Raw genomic sequence first — 19,405 nt, 5'->3', positions numbered from 1 at the left:
TAATCCCTTGTATTATAACATGATTATTCTCATCAACAGATAATTGGCTTTCAAAAATCACACCAATGGAAAGAATGCCAAGAATGGCCAAGTAAGGAAAGAATAAAGTATGACCTCCTAGAGGCCAGAAATAAACTTTTCTTTCCAATTCAACAAAGAGAAATGCTTGTGCTCTGCCCAGACACTCTGTGCCAGTGGTTTTCTAAACATGTGTAAAGAGGTATTGGTGTGTTGCAGTCATTTGCAAACTGAACCATGAATAACTTATTATCAATTAGTATTAATAATACAGTACAGAACTTTGTGAATTATTGACTTAAATAATTAGCATGGATTCAACACCGTTCCCTTTATCTTGCATTCTGTCATGCTTCTTTGAGTGGGAATGAAGAATGCATTAGAACGTAATATGTCTGAAGCCAAATCTACCCATCATCCCAGGCCAAGTTCTCAGGAGAACTACTGGGATTCGAGTCAGATGTATAATCATGGACTGTTGCTTATGTCCTCTCAGGCTGTTCCCTCATTTACTAAATAGTGACAACCTTACTGATCTGTTTCCAACATGGGTAGTTCAGTGTGTAATACAAGATAACAGATATAGTAGTTGCTTATAAATAGTAACATAATATACATATGACATTATTGCTAAGTATGTAAATAACTAACAGTTGTAGTAAGTACAACCAGGAGATAGAAAACAAAGTGGAAATGTGCCTTCAAAATTTTTTAGTTGTGGATGTAAGTTTTACATAGGTTAAGAGATGACTAACGAACTAAGGCATGCTGCTAGGTTGCAAGTGGGAAAATAGCCCCTCCAGAATTTCAAGGCAGAGAAGAGAACTCTGGATATAGGAGCCAGGAAAAATTTCACCAACAAAGATTGGAACTGGGCCTTTATTGCTAGGGAGGATTCAGAAAGTTGGACAGAAGGGACATGAAATTATGGAATTTCTGGACCCGTACTCTTGTCTGCAATAGCCCATTTGATATCTGGCTTCACATTCTTGCAGAAAGATGCTCTCAAATTCAGAGGGCTGTTACTGCAGCCCTAACGCAAAACTTAGAAACAGTAATTGTCGCTGCAGGTAATAATTTGTTAAGTATCTACTAGAAGTAAGGCAGAAATGGTTGCAATTATAAGGGGGCAAGGCAAAATAGAAGTGACATTTATAGAGTGCCAATTCAGGACTAAAGACCACTAGACATTTTCTATATATATCATTTAATTCTCAGAAAACCTTGCAAAGTGGATCTTATTTTCCTCAATGTAGAAATGAAGAAATGGGGGCTCAGTAGCTTAAGTAACTTTTTCAAGATTTTATAGCATACGAAGAGTAGAGGCAGGACGCTTACTCAGACCTAGCTAACTCCAAAGCCTATGAGCCTATGCATAGCTTACTAGACCATTATTCCTTCTCTCAAAGATTGTACTAGTTAGTAATGGTGGAAATGAGGATGGAGAGAGTAGAAAGTATACACAGATAACAAAATGCAACACAGCATGTAATAAGACCCCATAGCTAATATTTAAATTAGGGCAGAAACTCTAGCTGAAACAGATTTAAAGTGTACAAGAAGATGCACTGTCTTTGGTATGATCCAGGACAGGTATAGCAAGAAGCTTATTTATGTCATGAAAGACCCTGTTTATTTTCGTCTCTACCACGTCATCCTCAGTGTAGCCTTTAACCTCAGGCTAAGAGCAAGATAGCTCCAAGTGTCATAGCCCGATCCAACAATGTGCAGAAGGAAAATAAGGAATTTATACCTCATGTGATTTGGTCTTAGTAGCAGTAGAACTTTCCCCACAGACTTTCCAGGAGTTGTTTCTTTTTGTCTTGTGCCCACTCCTGAATCATGTGTAAGTAAGAGGAATGGGTTACTCTTGGTAACATTAGCAACTTTTATTGAGCACTTACTAGGTACAAACAGTGATCTAGCTGCTTCACGTGCATTTATTTCTCAAAACAGTTGTATGATATGGATCTTGTTGATGTTTTTATTATTATTATTATTTGTAGTAGTAATATTAGTATTATTCACCACTTTAAACTTGAAGAAACTAAGGAAGAAAGAGACGTTAGGTAATTTTTCTCAAAGTCAGGAAATAAGTGTGCAAGTCAGCCAAGAGGAATCATTGAGTCTGCACTCAATCTTTATACTGTATTGCTTCATGTCATCCTACCCTTAAACTAAACAGACCACTTCTGGAGCTGAAAGTGGAGTCTTCGTCCTTGAAATGCATGCTTACAAGTAAAGGAGGTGAGCAAAATTGAGGGATTACCAAAACGACAAAGGAAGGAGATACATGCTAACTGTGAAATGTCTGTAGGTAAAGGAGAGATTCATTTGTTCATGAGATAGTCAGAAAAGACATTATAGAGGAGGAGGCATAGGAATTCTTTTGATGGATAAGCAGAATTTCTTTCTTCCTATTAGAAGGAGATGAGATTTTTTTTTTTTTTTTTTTTTGCTGTTTCACAAGTGTTTAATGTTTAATGCATTCAATGGAAGACTCACAGGAAATATTCAGTGATTAAGTTGACTTACATACACTTTACAGCTTTTTCTCCAAATATCAAAAATAAGGATAAAACCTATTTTCAAATTTTCTCTTAGATATTTTCAGTGGTTTCTTTTTTTTTAAATTAAAATGTATTGACACAATCAATGGTTAGTAAAATTACATAGGTTTCAAGTGTACAATTCTGTATTACATCATCTATGAACTTGTGTGTTCACAACCCAGTCAGTTCTCCTTCCATCACCATATATTTGACCCTTCTACCCTCATTTACCACCCTCCTCCCTCTTTACCCTCTGGTAACCACTAAACTATTGTCTGTGTCTATGAGTTTTTGTTTCTCATTTGTTTGTCTTGTTCTTTTGTTGTTTTTGGTGTATATATCAATTATCAGTGAAATCATATGGTTCTCTGCTTTTTCTGTCTGACTTATTTTGCTTAGCATAACAATCTCAAGATCCATCCATGTTGTCACAAATGGTCCTATTTTATCTTTTCTTACCGCCGAATAGTATTCCATTGTGTATATATACCACAACTTTTTTATCCATTCATCTATCGAAGGACATTTTGGTTGTTTCTACGTCTTGGACACTGTAAATAAAGCTACAATGAACATTGGAGCACACATGTCTTTATGGATAAATGTTTTCAGATTTTTTTTGGTAGATATCTAGGAGAGGGATTGCTGGGTCATAGGCTAATTCTATTCATAATTTTTTGAGAAAACTCCACACTGACATAATTTTTTTAAGCTCAGTTTTGTTGAGCAATTATATACCAAGAACTATGCTAACAGTTTCATACACATTTAATTTTTTTTTTTACTTTTAGGTATACAAAGCAACATAATAGACACTTACACCCCTCACAAAGTGATAACTCCCCTCCCCCAAGCTACTACCCCTCTGACATCTTACATAACTGTTACAATACCATTGACTATCTTCCTTATCCTATACTGCAACTCCCATGACCATATATACTCGTGTGTATGTGTGTATGTGTGCATATATATATATATATTTTTTCTTATAGTTGACATTCAGTATTATTCTACTTCAGCTTCAGTTGTACAGCAGATTGGTCAGGCATCTACACAGTCTATGACGTGATCCCCCTGATAAGTCCAGTACCCATCTGGCACCTTACATAATATTTACAACATTGTTGATTATATTCCCCATTCTGTACTTCATATCCTCATGCATATACATTTTTATTTGCTTTTTGCAACAACCATTTAGAGTTATTTCTGCTTTTACCATGCCCATTTTGCAAATTAGGAAACATAGAATTTTGAGAAGTTAAGGCCCGAAACACACTAGTAGAAAACAGTAGAACTAGAATTCAAACCCAGTTATGACTCTAAAGTTTAGCTCTTATACACTACATTAGATTTCATATATGAAATACATATTAGAACTTGAGAAAGAAAATCCCCATGATTTAGTGCAGGCAGCAGCCCTGCATTGTTTCATGATTATGTACTCAATTGACCATCTCGGCAGACATCCATGCAAATCCATTTCAAACCTCGTGACCTACCAACAATCAATGAAACTGAATTTGAAAATCTGTCTTTTTCATGCCCCCGTGTGATCCAAATTAATAATTCACCTGTCTGTCTCTAGCTTAGCTTATAGAGAAGAGCAGAAATCAGGCTTTTGATAAAACTCTGGGTGTCTTTCCCTTGTCTATCCTTTAACAGTTGCCAGAGGTAAGAGTGAGTCTTGCTAGGGAAGCTGAGCCCTTCTCTAAATCCACTTTTGGTTGTATTCACAATGAATGAGGCTGCCTGGAAAAGCTGGGACCATGGGCCATGCTAGTCCACCCATTTCTTATCAACAGATTTTAGGTAATTATTCAGGTAAGCGGTCTGGCTCCATTACAGACATTTAATAGTGGGAAGGTAAACATTTTTAAGGCTTTGCTGTTACTTTTGATGTTGAAACCAAAAGTCCATAAAAATTTTGGGGTGCCGTATGGTAAGTGCTTTCAAACGGGAAAAAAAGGGCCGTCTCTTTGCAGTTCCTACTGTCACTTACACAGTCGCCTAAAAAGTGGAGCATGTGCAACTTGGAATTTTACTTTAGTGGACATTCTTCTAATTTTAAATGGCAAATGGATACAAATGACAGTAATGACATGACCATTAGCACTGATCTCCAGATTACAAATTAGTTTCACATCCGCTAGAATTTTTTGAATAGTCAACTTGAATCCTTTTAATGGTTACTTAATTAAAGGGAATTGGAACTTTAGCAATATGGCAATTTAATTTTTTAAAAATGAGAGAGGTGTCACAGCTATATCTTTCATTTACTTTAATTTGAGAAAATGTATTATATTTGTAGAGAATATAAAAGAAGAGCTGAAAAGCATTTTCCCAAAAGAAACGTGGATTATAATATGAATCGCAAAGTTGCCTCATATTCACTTGTCATTTAGTCAATGTTATTAACTTGGTTTTATAATAGCTGCAGGGGGTAGATTCTCATAGATTAATTCAATCAGTAAGAGCAAGTTCCTTAACCCCTGTTACAGCAAATCTCTTCTATTGATTTGTAGGGTGTCTTGCAAATGAGAAGAAATACAAACTAATCATAATCCTATACATCATATCAGCCCTTACAAGCAGTTGGATCTGGGAACTCATGTCTGTGCGGTCATTGCTACATGAGCTTTCTAGTCTATCCGTTTCAAGAATTATTAGGGCACTTAAAGTACAACTTCTAAATGTCACAGACCATTTTAATTCCAATATCTTTCATTCTTGGAGAGCTCCATGTGTTGTAGGTCCAGTTTCCCAGCTGCATTGGCATTGATAACTGTAGCCCTCTGAATGATATGCATTTGCAGACATGTACTGAGCCAAGGACTCCAAAGATGTAATACTGTCTTCATTTAAAATGTATGTTGGAAAGTACATCAGAATTTTTTATTAGAGTACCAAAAACCCAAGAACAGGCAGTGCACATTTTTCAAGATGTTAACCTGTTTTTTTTTAGAAGAGAGTTATTTTTATGTCATTGGCAAAAATATTTCACCCTTTCTAAACCATGCCTGTGCATTTTTAAAAATCTGCTTAGTGATTCAGTGCTTTTAAAGAGAAGAAGGGACATCACTCCCTGGGCCTAAGAGCTAATGAAGGACAAAAAGAAATGAACAAGGGAAAAAGTGGACCTGGGATTGTTCCTTTTAAATCTTGTGTATCTTATGTTTTCTAATTTGCTATCAATTATATTTAAATTTATTATTCAACTTCTCTCTTAGTGTAGTGCAGTAGGGGAAGAGCACTTAAGAAAGAAAAGAGGGAAGAAGACTAAGATGGGGTCATGCTCGGTTGTGTTTGAAATAAAGCAAGGAGACGGGTACCTGGGGCAGGTGGAGTGAGTACAAGAGTGTGGGAGATGAGTGTGGGAAGGGAGCCAGGGGCTAGGTCACATAAAGCCTAGTAAGTACTTCAGATTTCTTCTTTATTCTAACACAAAGTCATTGAGGGGGGGCAGGTGGATGAATAATATAATATTCAGTAATCTAAAATGTTACACTTTTCTGTGAAAATATTCAAATACACGCAAAGTGAGGAGAATAGAACACTGGGCACTCATAGACACATCATTCATATTTAGTAATTATTAAGAAGTTGCCATGCTTACAGTTTTATCTGTGCATTTCATTTTGGGTGCTACTTTATTTTTTTATTTAATTTTTGCTGAAATAAATACCTATTCCAGATTTCATATTATATCACTTCTACTTGTGGAATATATAACTCTAAAAGCTATTATTCCACTCAAAGAAATAAATGTTTTCTTGGTATACATACTATTTAGTCTAGATTTAAATTTCTTTTTTAAATATGATCTCCTTCAGCTATCATGTTGTATTTGATTATTATTTCTCTTAAATCCCTTTTAATTTTGGGCAGTGCCTCTATCTCCCGCCTCCACCACATTTTTAACATGCCGTTGATTTATTGAATGCTTCAGTTTTGCTATAGAATATCTCAAAGGAAGGATTTGTCTGCTGCATTGTGATGTCACTTGACTTGTTTCTCCTCTTTCTCTTTCTATCTTTTAATTTGTGTAAACTGGAAGTTAGCTGAGAAGTCTTGATTGGATCTTTTTCTAAAAGAACGAGGCTGTGCACTTCAGATTGCATCCAGCAGGAGGCACAGAGTGTCAGGTGACCCCTCTGTGAGGCTAAGATTGATCTGTGTGTTTAGGTAGTGATAACCTTACCCCTGCATTGTAACAATCCTCCATCACCATGCCATCTTATCATCCATTGATGATTTTGCCTAAATCAATTCTTTCATTAGGGTTTACTAAATGACAATTTTCTAATTCTGTCAGTCTTTCTATATTTATCAGCTGGAATTATGTATCAATTTTTTCCCCTCTAAATATTTAGTGCTCTTGTTCCCTTTGAATACAGTTTGCACAGGAAAGGCAACGTGAGGTGTGATCAAAAACTACGGTGAATATTTAAATAAAAAACTTTATTACAGTAAAAGATACATTGTGATTAATCCCCCTCAAATACTCCCCTTTGCTTTGAACACACTTGTCCCATCGTCCTTGCCACTTTCTGAAGCAGCTCTGGAAGTCCTCTTTTGTGACTGGCTTTAGTTGTGCTGCTGTGGCTGCCTCGATGTCCTGAATTGATTCAAAACATTTCCTTACGTGGTCATTTTGATTTTTGGGAAGAGCCAGAAGTTGCATGTTGCCAGATCTGGTGAATAAGGTGGATGAGGACACACTGTAATGTTTTTATTTGACAGAAATTGCTGTACCAGAAGCGATGTGTGACACAGAACATTGTCGTGATGGAGAATGAAATAAAGACACTCAATGAAAGAGGACTTTCAGAAAGTGGCGAGAATAATGGGGTAAGTGTGTTCAAAGCGTGGGGGAGTATTTTGAGAGGAATTAATGGCAATGTGTCTTTTACTGTAATAATTTTTCTTTTATTTAAACATTTACTGTATTTTGTGATTACACCTCGTAAATATTGATGTCTTTTTCTTGAATGACCATTTTCAGCGAAAGGACGATTTTTTATTCCTGCTTACCAGCAATCATATCTCTCTCTATCTCTGTGTCTCTTTGTTTTGAATATCAAATGAATTCATGTATGTTATATATTCAATATGCTTCAGTAATTGTTTTTGATGCTCAGATGTTCTCAATTCTATTAAATTAAAATCCCTATAGTTAGGACATATACTCTTTTTTTTGTTTGTTTGTTTAAGCTTTTTTTTTTAGATTAGTTTCAGGTGTACAAAACAATGTAATAGACATTTATCATTTATATCCCTTACACAGTGATAACCCTCCTCCCCCATCTACTATGCCTCTGACATCGAATACAGCCATCATATATATCCTTGACCTTTTGACACTTCCTCATACTTTGTTGAAAGCTTGTTTGCTGCATTTCTTGCCCCATCTTGGAATTAGCTAATGCTCTCAAGGAGCTAAGTTTCTTTAGAGTAAGAAATGGAGACCATTATCAGAGAAGTAGATCGATTCATTGCCTTGGCTTTGATATTGTTTCTTAATGTTTTCAATGACTAGAAACAGGGAATAGGTATTTTGGGGAAAATCAGAATTTATACTGGTATGTCTAAAGGAAATGTAACATAGCTGATTTGCACTTAGTTTACACTATAACTATTTTCTCTTAATTAGGAAATACTGTTTCTGAATGACATCAAATAATGTCTAGTTTTCTCTATCCTATAATGTATGAACTAGTTTCAAAATAATAATAATAATAATAATAATAATAATAATAATACTCAATAAAATTATTGAGTGAAACTTAAGATTTCTTCCCAGCTCTATTTGTCATTTAAATATGTTCTATTTTGCATGTGTAGTCAAAATGTTGTGTTTTGAGTTGCTTGACAAAAATGTGTTTTATCTAGACTTATGTCACCAACTTGATGTATAATTAGGTTCATTCATTTCTGTTTGTTCTCACTTTTACAGATAGCTTTTTTACCCTTTGGTTTAATTTTATTTTTGAAAGCGTGCCACCTTTAGATTATTCCAAAGTCAAAACTATATTACCAGGTAGATTTTTGTTTCCATCATTGATGGAATTTTGTTTCCATCACTGATTCCTCTCCTTCTTTGGTTTTAATTTTTGTTTGTTTATAAGTCCAGTGTTTCTTTTTGCATGTAAGAGGAAACACATATACATATTCATGCCATCCTCTAACGTACTATATACACTATACTGTACTTTCCCTTTCTCACTTAACACTATATCTTAGAGATTAATTCCCTTCAATGTGTAGACATCTTTTTTTATTCCTTCTCACTTCTTCATGTTATTCCATTAGTATGGAATTAGTGGAGGTATTCATTTTTAATTTGATAGGATATCATGTGTAGGGTAGGGTTCAAGAGCATGAGCAAGGAGACCAGTTAGAAGACTATAGTAGTAGAACATATGAAAGATAGCTTAGACTAGGGCAGTAGTGGTGGAGGCGGTGACAAATAGTCAAAATTACAAAATATTTTGAAGATGCAGCCATATGGAGATGCTGATAACTTGGATATGAAATGAGAGAGGGAAGTGACAAATCCACATTTTGAGCCTGAACAATGGGTGGAATGGAGTACCATACAGGTATACTAAAGGAGGAGCAGATATGGACGAGGGGAATAGCAAATGTTCATATCGGGACATGTTACTTTGAATTGTTTTTAGATATACAAGTGGAAAAGATGTGTGGATAATTAAGTATGTGAATCTGAAATTCAAGGGAAAGTCTAGAATGGAGCTTAAATTAAGGCATTAATAATTCTGTAATATGATTTTACATTTGGTATTGTGATTAAAATTTGAAGTTATGTTTCCTATCAGCTTTTGGTTTAGATATTTAAAAAATATTTTTATTAAAATATAGTAAACAGACAACATTGTGTTGGTTTTAGGTGTACACATAGTTATTCTACCTTTATATACCTAAAGAAATGATCACCATGAAAAATCCAGCAACCATCTGACACTGTACCATGCTATCACAATATTATTGACTATATTCCCTATGCTGTACATTACAACCACATGACTTATTTGTTTTATATCTGGAAAATTTGATCCTCTTATTTCCCTTAACATTTTCTCTATTTAAAATTTTTCAATTATAGTTGACATTCAATATTATTTTATATTATTTTCAGGTGTACAGCATAGAGGTTAGACATTTATATAATTTAAGAACTGATCCCGTTGACTAGTCTAGTACCCACCTGGCACTATACATAGTTATTACCTTATTATTGACTATATTTCCTATGTTTTACTTTACATCTGCATGACGATTTTGTAACTACCAATTTGTACTTTTTAGTCCCTTCACCTTTTCACCCTGCCCCCAACCTACCTCCCATCTATCACCCCGATAAATCTAGAACCCATCTGACACCATATATAGTTATTACAATATTATTGACTATAGTTCTTATGTTATACCCTGTATCCTCATGACTACTTTATAACAAGCAATTTATACTTCCTAATCCCGACTCCTTTTTCAGCCACCCCAAAGCCCCTCCTGTCTGGCAACCATCAAAATGTTCTCTGTGTCTATGAGTTTGTTTCTGTTTTGTTTGTATATTTTGTTCTTCAGATTCCACCTATAAGCAAAATCACATTGAATCTGTCTTTCTCTGTCTGACGTTCCACTCAACACAATACTCTCCAGGTCCATCCATGCCTTGGCAGATGGCAAGAACCCATTCCCTTCCATGGCCAAACAATATTCCATTGTATATATGTATTGCCTTCTCTTTATTCATGTATTCATTGACAGACACCCAGGCTGCCTCCACATTTTGACCATTGTAAACAATGCTGCAATAAACATTTGGATGCACACATCCCCTTGAAGTAGTGAATTGCTACTGATGAATACCCAGAAGTGAGATTACTGGGTCCTTTGTTTCTTATAGCCTTTGTTTTAAAGTCTACTTTGTCTGCTATAAGTATTACTACTCCAGCTTTTTTTGTTTATTTCCATTTTCATGAAATATCTTTTTACATTCCTTTATTTTCTGTCAGTATGTATCTTTCAATCTGAGATGAGTCTTTTGTAGGCAGCATATGTAAGGTCTTATTTTCTTTTCCATTCAGCCACCCTATCTTTTGACTGAAGCATTTAATCCATTTACATAGAAAACTGTTGATAGATATGTAGTTGTTACCATTTCATTTAATTAAATTAATTGACTAATTAATTTATTTATTGTTTAAAGAAGCCCCTCTAATATTTCTTGTAATTCTGGTTTGGTGGTGGTGAACTCCTTTAGCTTTTTCTTGTCTGAGAAGCTCTTTACCTGTTTTTCAATTCTAATGTTAGCTTTCCCAGTAGGGTAATATTGGTTGTAGGTCCTTGCATTTCATCACTTTGAATATTTCCTGTCAATCCTTTCTGGCTTGCAAAGGAGAAATCAACTGACAGTCTTATAGAAGCTCCCTTGTCAGTAACTGACTTCTTTTTTCTTGCTGCTTTTAGGATTCTCTCTGTTTTTAACCTTTTGCATTTTAACTATGATTCGTTTTGGTGTGGGATTCTTTGGGTTCATTTTGTTTGGGACTCTCTCCGCTTCCTGAGTTTGTATGTCTATTTCCTTCACCGGGTTAAGGAAGTTTTTTGTCATTATTTCTTCAAACAGGTTTTCAATTCCTTGTTCTCTCTCTTCTCCTTCTGGTACCTCTATGATTCGAATGTTGGTATACTTAATGTTGTCCCAGTTTAAGGGTCACTTAACGTTGACCCTTAAACTGCCCTCATTTTTTTGGATTCTTTTTTTCCTTTGCTGTTCTCATTGGGTATTTTCTGCCACCTTATTTTCTTAATCCCTGATTCAGTCCTCTGCTTCATCTAATCTACTGTTGATTCCCTGTAATGCATTCTTTATTTCCGTTATTGTATTTTTTATTTATGACTGGCTTCTTTTATGTTTCCTACCCCTGTGTTGAAGTTCTCCCTGAGATCATTAAGCATCTTTATAACCAGTGTTTTGAACTCTGTGTCTGGTAGATTGCTTATCTCCTTTTTGATTAACTCTTTTTCTGGAGCTTTATTCTGTTCTTTGTGTGTGTGTGGGCGGGGGGAGTCATGTTTCTTTGTCTCCCCTCTTAGTCTTCCTCCCTGTCTTTGCTTCTATATATTGGGTAGGTCTGTTATATCTCCTGGTCTTAACAGAGTGTCTTTATGAAGTAGGTGTCCTGTGGGGCCCAGTTGTGCAGTCCCTGGTCACCAGAGCCGGGTACTCCAATTGTGTCCCTAGTATGCGTTGTGTGTGTCCTCCTATTATAGTTGAGCCTTGGTTGCTGTTTGCATGTCAGTGGGAGGGATTGACCCTCAGGCTGGTTAGTTATGAGGACTGGCCATTACTATTATGAAGGATATGTTGTGGAGGGGCTTAACCTACAGAGAAGTATTCATTTTAGCAGGGCTCTAGTACCTGCCCAGTATGCCTTTTGGGTGTGTTTTCATTGGAGGGACCTGAGTGATGCTCTGCTGGGTCCAAAACTGGTCACCAAGAGTGCCAGCCCTGGGGCCTCCTGGAAAGGATCCTACCAGAGGGCAAGATCAGCCAGAGCCTGTGTCCTGTGCAGGGTCACCAGGAATGAGCCACAAAGCAATCCACAGATGGCCACCACCCCATGCTATGCTTGGAGGTACCTCAAGAGGCCAAGTTGCAAACCAAGGCCAGCTGTCACTGTTGACGAATTTCGGGGCTGTTCAGTTAAAGGTATGGGACACACCAAAGCCAGATGCTGCTTGTTGGGGTTTTGTGAACCTTTGACAGATTTTAGGGAAGTCTGCAGCATGAGCCAAGGCAGGCAATTTATAAGGAAAAGCCACTAGAAGTGGCTTAGGAGTGCCCCAAAGTGGGGTGGGGCCGGGTCTCAGGGAATGAGGGCAGGACAAATGAACTTTGTTAGCCAGGGTGGTAGACACTCAGATATGGTAACTGACTGCATCTGCACATCAGGAAGTGGGAGTGCTCTACAAAGAAATAATGGATTCTACTAGGCATCTTTGTCTGTGAGAAAACTGCCCCTCCAACACTTATCCTGAAACCACACAATTCATTTCTTTCTCATATGTCCCTGGCCTCTTTTGAGCTGCTGCCCCAGAGCTGCAACTCAGAACAAGTGAGCCCATCAGTGAGTAAGTTGACACACAGGCCCTTTAAGAGGAAAGCCTAGGACTGCAGCCACCCTTGTCTCACTCAGCCGCCATCTCCACTGCTTTTCACAGCCAGAAGATATGGAAACTTCTCTCCATGACACTGAAACCATGGGCTGATGTGAGGCTGGGACACCTTGCTTCTCCTTGGAGGGGAGGGACCTGTGCAGTAGAGATATCCCTCCCATTTTTAATGGTCACATGTGGTTGTGGGACTAGCCCATCCCATTTCTGCCTCTCCTACTAGTCTCCAGCTGTCTTTTTCTGTATGTCTGTAGTTGTAGGGCTTTGTTTCAGCTAGGCTTGAGGTGATTCTCAGTGTTAATTGTTCTGTGGTTTAGTTATAATTTTGATGTGGTCATGAAAGGAGGTAAGTGCAGCATTTATCCTCTCCACCATTTTGACCAGATCACCTTGTTTTAGATCTTGACTCTTGTATTTACAAGATCTTGAAAATATTTTTTAAACCATAAAGTGGTGATAATAAGAGTCATTATCTCACAAATTATTTAATGATTTGAGATAATATACTGTTAATGTTGGATACCATTATTTTTATTCACTCCTTGGGGCAGTTCCAATGTGCATATAATTAATTTGGCAAATATTATTTTGCCTCTTTATGTCTCACCTATGTTTTACTATTATCTGCTGGATTATGGTTACACACATGCATGCACACACATGCACACACACACACGTATCTGTGTGTCCACTTGTATACTTTTTTTGGCACCCCCTCGTGTGTGGTGTGGTGTGGTGTGTCTGTGTGTATAATAGCCCCTCCCTTTGAGGACCTCATAGTAGCATTAATCTTGTATTATAATTAGAGAATTTGGCTCAAAGGAATACTTGTTCTTGTTTAAATAATGAATTACTGGAGTATTATTCCCCCCCTTTAGATTTGATTTGAACTAATTTGACCAAGCAATAACAGATGAAGTCTAGGAGCAAATTCAAATGTAAACAACATCTGACTATATTTATATTTTATCCTAAAAAAGCCATGCATAGCTTTTTTATTTGGGACGTTGAACTAGCTAGCATGCTGATTTATACAACATACAAATGTATACAAAGTCCTTGCCTTGATGATTTCATCTTAATCTAATGGTAGCATGTGTAATAAATCAGTTGTTAGTTCAAATGAACAAGAGGATCAAAGATAAACAGTGAGCAGGGGAAGCTAGAAGGCAGTGGACCAAGTAAACTTTACTTGGAATTTATCTGAATACATTAAGGGAGACCAAGTGATGTGCTGAAAGGAAGGGGTGTTGATTTCTGAAACCACACATAACCACACATACTTTGGGAAACCAAAGTAAAGTGCTGAAAAGATGGCCAGAGTATTTGCAAATCGAAGGAAAGGATTTCTCTGACCTTTATTTTACACATATGTATTTTCTAATAATAATGATGATGATACCAATTCTATTGGAGTTCTCATGCTCTAAAAGAAAAACTGAGGATTTGGAGAGGATAAATAACTGCTCAGAGTCAGTCACTTAGCTAACAAGTGAAAGAGTCCAGATTCCCAATCTTTGTTCATGTAGTGGCTACCAAACTCTTGCCATGCTTATCATGATGTGGGAAGCTCATGGGGATGTCCAAGAGAGGACTCAACCCGAAGCGGTGGAACTGCGGTGACTGGCTTCTTGTCTCTGTGCAAGAAAGAATTCAAGAATGAGACAGGTGCAGGAAAGTGGAAATGATTTATTGAAAATGAAAGTGCATGCTTGAGAGGAAAGTGCCCATGAACTCAGAGAATGAGTGGTGCGGAGGAAGTCATGATCAAGTGTTTTTATCCCTCCTAGGGCGGGAATTGGTGATGTCCCATTGGCATGGTTCATTCATTTCCTCCCCCTGGGTGGGTCCCTCCATTTTCTGCTTTTTCTTTCTTATTTGGTTCCTCTGAAACTGTCATGGAATCAGATGAATGATGGCAGCTGTAGGAAAGCAATGTAAATGAGATTATAATGGTATTATAATTAGCTAAAGATCAGGTCCCTGGTCATAAGGATTAGCCTTACTGGATGAAACTGGTTCTTGTTTTTCTCTAGCTGCAGGTTGGATACAGCCATTTGTTGCTTGTGTAACCAGTGAGGCACCTCATGTTCTACCCTGGAGGGAGTTGTCAATTTCCTAAACTATCTATCCTGCTTCAATCAAAGGGTACTACAAGTCTATGGAAAGCTCAGAAATGAATGATTTCTTACTTCTGCTCTCCTTCCTTTTAGTTCAGAGAAGCTGTTGCATTTGGTTGAAGGGAAAGACTAACTTTGAATAAATATCACTATATGTTGAGAACTTAATATACATTTCTCTGATTAATCCTCAAGTCAACTCAATAAATAGAAAGGATTATTCTTTTAAAAATGAAGAAATCATGGCTTAGAGATTAAGTAATTTGTCAAACTTCTCCCAGTTCACACAGCAATTAATGAAGCTAGAATTCTATCTCAGGATTCCTGAATCCAACCTTGTACTTTTCCTCATCCAACAGAGCAATTGAATTACAGGCCAAATGAATTACAGCTAAGTCAGTTTTTTATGACAGTTTCTGACTCCCTCTCTGCTTCTTATTTTATGTTTCATGATGGTATTAAAACATCATTTCTATGAAGCCTCTTAAGAATGATCTTGACAAGTTATTTATTCCCCCACTGTGCTCCTATGGCAAAATGATAGCTATTCTCTTTCCTGCCCATATTCTGTTGTAATGATTTGTCTTCTATTCTAGATTGATTTTCTAGAGGCCAAGAGGTTGCTTGACAAACCTTTGAAACTAATGCAGTAAGTAAATTTCTGTCTAGAATCAAAACATCATTGTTATTTAGAAAGTTGTATCCCTCCCCCCCTTTTTTTTTTGTTTATAACCTGTTTGGTAGGATGAGTGAAGAAGGAGATAATGGGATACATTTAGGGTAAAGAGAAATAAGGCAATTTAAAATCCATTTGTAATGATAGAATCCCATGGGCAAAGTTAAAAATATAGTCTCATGTTTTATATACTAGTGATTTTGGTAGGCTCAGGTGAATATTGATGCTTTCGCTTTAAGGATTGGCTAGAACATAGACATAACAGAGATGATTAAGTAACCTAAGATGCTGATACACATTGTTTAAAATTAAGAGCAAAAGGTTGTTTAAGATAAGAGAATAAAGAAATTGGTATAAATGATTATTTTATAGTGTGTGGGAATACTTGAATGGAACCTCAAAGCTTGCCCTGAGGATCTGATGCCACAGATCAAAAGAGATAAGAGGTTTACTAGTGGAAACATACAGATATGTGAGACTAACTTCAGAGACCTCAGCAGGGGAGATTAGAGAGAAGGAAGCATCAAGGTGTCGAGAATAATGAATCTCTTCTGGGAGGATGTTGAGTTGGAAAGACTTAAACGTGTAACAAGGTGTTCCTCTGGGATACAGACTGCTAAAGGGAGCACACAAGAAATTAGGATAGAAGCAACATAGTAACATTTTGCTGGAGGGACAGCTAGATGTAGTAGAATCACTCTAACCTGATTGAAATCTTTGTTCCATCTCTTTCTACTTTGTAACTTCTCTGAACCTTCCTTTCTGGGAGGCCCAGGACAAGCAGATGAAAGAGACGCCTACTCACTGGTTCTTTCGGAAGTATAGCTGGTGTAATGCATGCAAAGAACATAACTTAGTATCTGGCACATTCTGGGTTATTAATTTCTTCCATTTTATACTATGCACTTCTGTTTTCTTGTGTATTATTAAAGCTCTTTCCTTCTTTTCCATTTAGTATGAGTTCAGTAATAGGAGCAGATGTCGAAATTTATTAGGGTAATACAAGCAAGATGAAATAAACAGGAAGGAAATGATGTAATAAAATATCAGTAGAATTATATAGAGATTGTTTGAAGAAAATTCCAAAGCAGATAGTTTTTAGAATTATTTTATTGGTAAGGGAACAAAACTAGTATTTAGGATCTAACAGTGAGACCACAACACGCAAATGCCTAAGCTCTTGTGTTTTTCAGTTTTCTGTTGTTTATATCTGTAGAATAAATACAATAACAATTGGACTCCTATGTAAAAACTTGAGAGAAGGTACAATGTATGTTTAAGTCCATTAAAGAAGTATAAACCTACAGCATCAAATTGATTGGCCTTCATCAAATTAGAACTGAACTGGTTAGGTAAACCTGTTAGGTATAACGATATTTGTTGATATTTCTATCCCCAAAATTCAGATAGCTACACACTTAACAGGTGAGTTGATTTACTAAGTGTATAAATAAAACATTTAAATCATATTGCTATTATTAATAATTAGGGAACTAGAGAGACTACCTGAATACAATTAATTTAGATTCTTCAAACAAAACAAATTATTCATTAAACAAAACAAATTATTCATTATTCATTGTTGTTATTACTCAAACATTACCATAGAAATTTATTTTAAATGACACTTAAATTGATAAAAAAATGATATTTATAAATTCATGAATAATATTCATAACCAAAAATTCATAAAATATTACTGTCATTATTAATCACAATGTTCATATTAAGTCCTTTCATTAAGAATCACATTTGAGATTCACAACAACCCTGAAAACTAATAGTGTTAAGAAAACAGAACCAGGACTTGAACCAATTCTTCAGATGTCACATCTCTTGCTTATTAGTCAAATTATGCTTTGAATATATATATTCTATCTATCTATCTATATACACACACACACAAACAGGACAGACTGGGGGCTTCTGTGTATCAAATGCGAAATATCACTATTTAGTCTTAGAAACTGTATACCTAAATCTCCCTCAGGCCACTGTTCCTAATTAAGTCCCTCTGTTAGGTGTCTAAGCCTGTCAACAAAGTATCACAGACTGGGTAACTTAAACAACAAAATTTTATTTTCTCATATTTCTGGAGACTAGAAGTCCAAGATCAAGGTGTTGTGTGGTTAGGTTCTGCTAAGTCCTCTCTGGGCCTTTAGACAGACATCTTCTTCTAATACTGTTACATCGTCCTCCCTCAGTACGTGTTTGTGTCTTCATTTGTGGATGAAAAAGGGGCCCTGTAATACATCTAACCAAAAGTAAACTCCCAGAGTGATCTGATCATAAATTCCTAACTGGGCAGATTATGGTGGGTAGTCATGCTTCAGGCCTACAACTTCCCTTAGTAAAGCGTTATCTTGGCCTTAAGCAAGCCCTGTCCTTTATTTTTGTGCATCTAGTTTAACACACCTTTGAAATGCCTCTTTTTCAGATTCTTCAGAAGCTTAACCACCATTAAGATAGTACATAATCCTGATAACTATCCTATAATACAATCCCACCCTTACTGTCTCTCACCTTCATGTATTCTTTTCTTATGGTCCCTCCTTCTTTGCAAATGTATAAAAGAAACTGCAAAAGTTTCATTTTGGGGAGCATTTTAGATCATGCTTCTCAGCAATGTTGTCAGTGTGGCTCAGATAAACTCTTACAAAAATTCTCTACAGGTTTGGATATTTCTTATGTTGACACTTCTGTTCTTAAAAAAATATAGTCATATTGGATTAGAGCCCACCCATATGAACTCATTTTACCGTAAATACTTCTTTGAAGACCCTATCTCTAAATATAGTCACATTTCGAGATATTAGAAATTAAGGCTTCAATAAAAGAATTTAGGAGGGAGTGAAACAATTTAGTCACCCTCTCTCTGTTTTTCAAGTTTTGTTGAGATATAATTGGCATGTAACATATATTAGTTTTAGGTGAACAGCACAATGATTGGATACCATATATATATATATATATATATATATGTATATATATATATATATATATATACACACACACACATATATATGTATATATATATGTATACATACATATTTATATGGTGATATGACAACTACAGTAAGTTTACTTAACATTCATCATCACACATAGTTGTGTTTTTTTCTTCTGAGGAGTCCTTTTATGCTCTACTCATTTAGCAACTTTCAAATATATAATAAAGTATTGTTAACTGTAGTCACTGTGCTGTATATTATGTCCCCAGAACTGATTTATCTGATAAATGGAAGTTTGTAACTTTTGGCCAATTTCATTTATTTGTCCCACCCCCACTCCCCACTTCTTGCAACCACAGATTTGTTCTCTGTATCTATGAGGTTTTTGTTTTGTTTCAATTTTATTGCTTTTTAAGATTCTACATATAAGTGAGATGATACAGTTTTTGTCTTTCCCTGTCTGAAATCTCACTTAGCATAATGCCTTCAAGGCCCATGGATGTTGGCAGGATTTTCTTCCTTTTTTTAATAGCTGAATAATATTTCACCACATATATATAATATGTATATATTATATATATATAATATATACATATGTATTATATAAAATATACATATATACATAATGCATACATATAATATATACATATATAATTTTGTGTATATATATAATTTTATGTATATAATTATCTTTATTAATATGTATATATATTTCATATATGTCATATTTTCTTTATTGATTCATTTGTTGATGGATACTTGTTTCAATGTCTTGGTTGTTGTGCATAATGCTGGAATGAACATATGGATGCAGATATCTCTTTGCCATAATGATTTCATTTCCTTCGGACATATACCCAGAAGTGGGATTGCTGGTTCATA

Source organism: Rhinolophus hipposideros, assembly GCF_964194185.1.
Source record: "Rhinolophus hipposideros genome assembly, chromosome: 10".
Taxonomy (NCBI): domain Eukaryota; kingdom Metazoa; phylum Chordata; class Mammalia; order Chiroptera; family Rhinolophidae; genus Rhinolophus; species Rhinolophus hipposideros.
The sequence above is the reverse complement of the archived record's forward strand: the minus strand, read 5'-3'. Positions refer to the sequence as shown.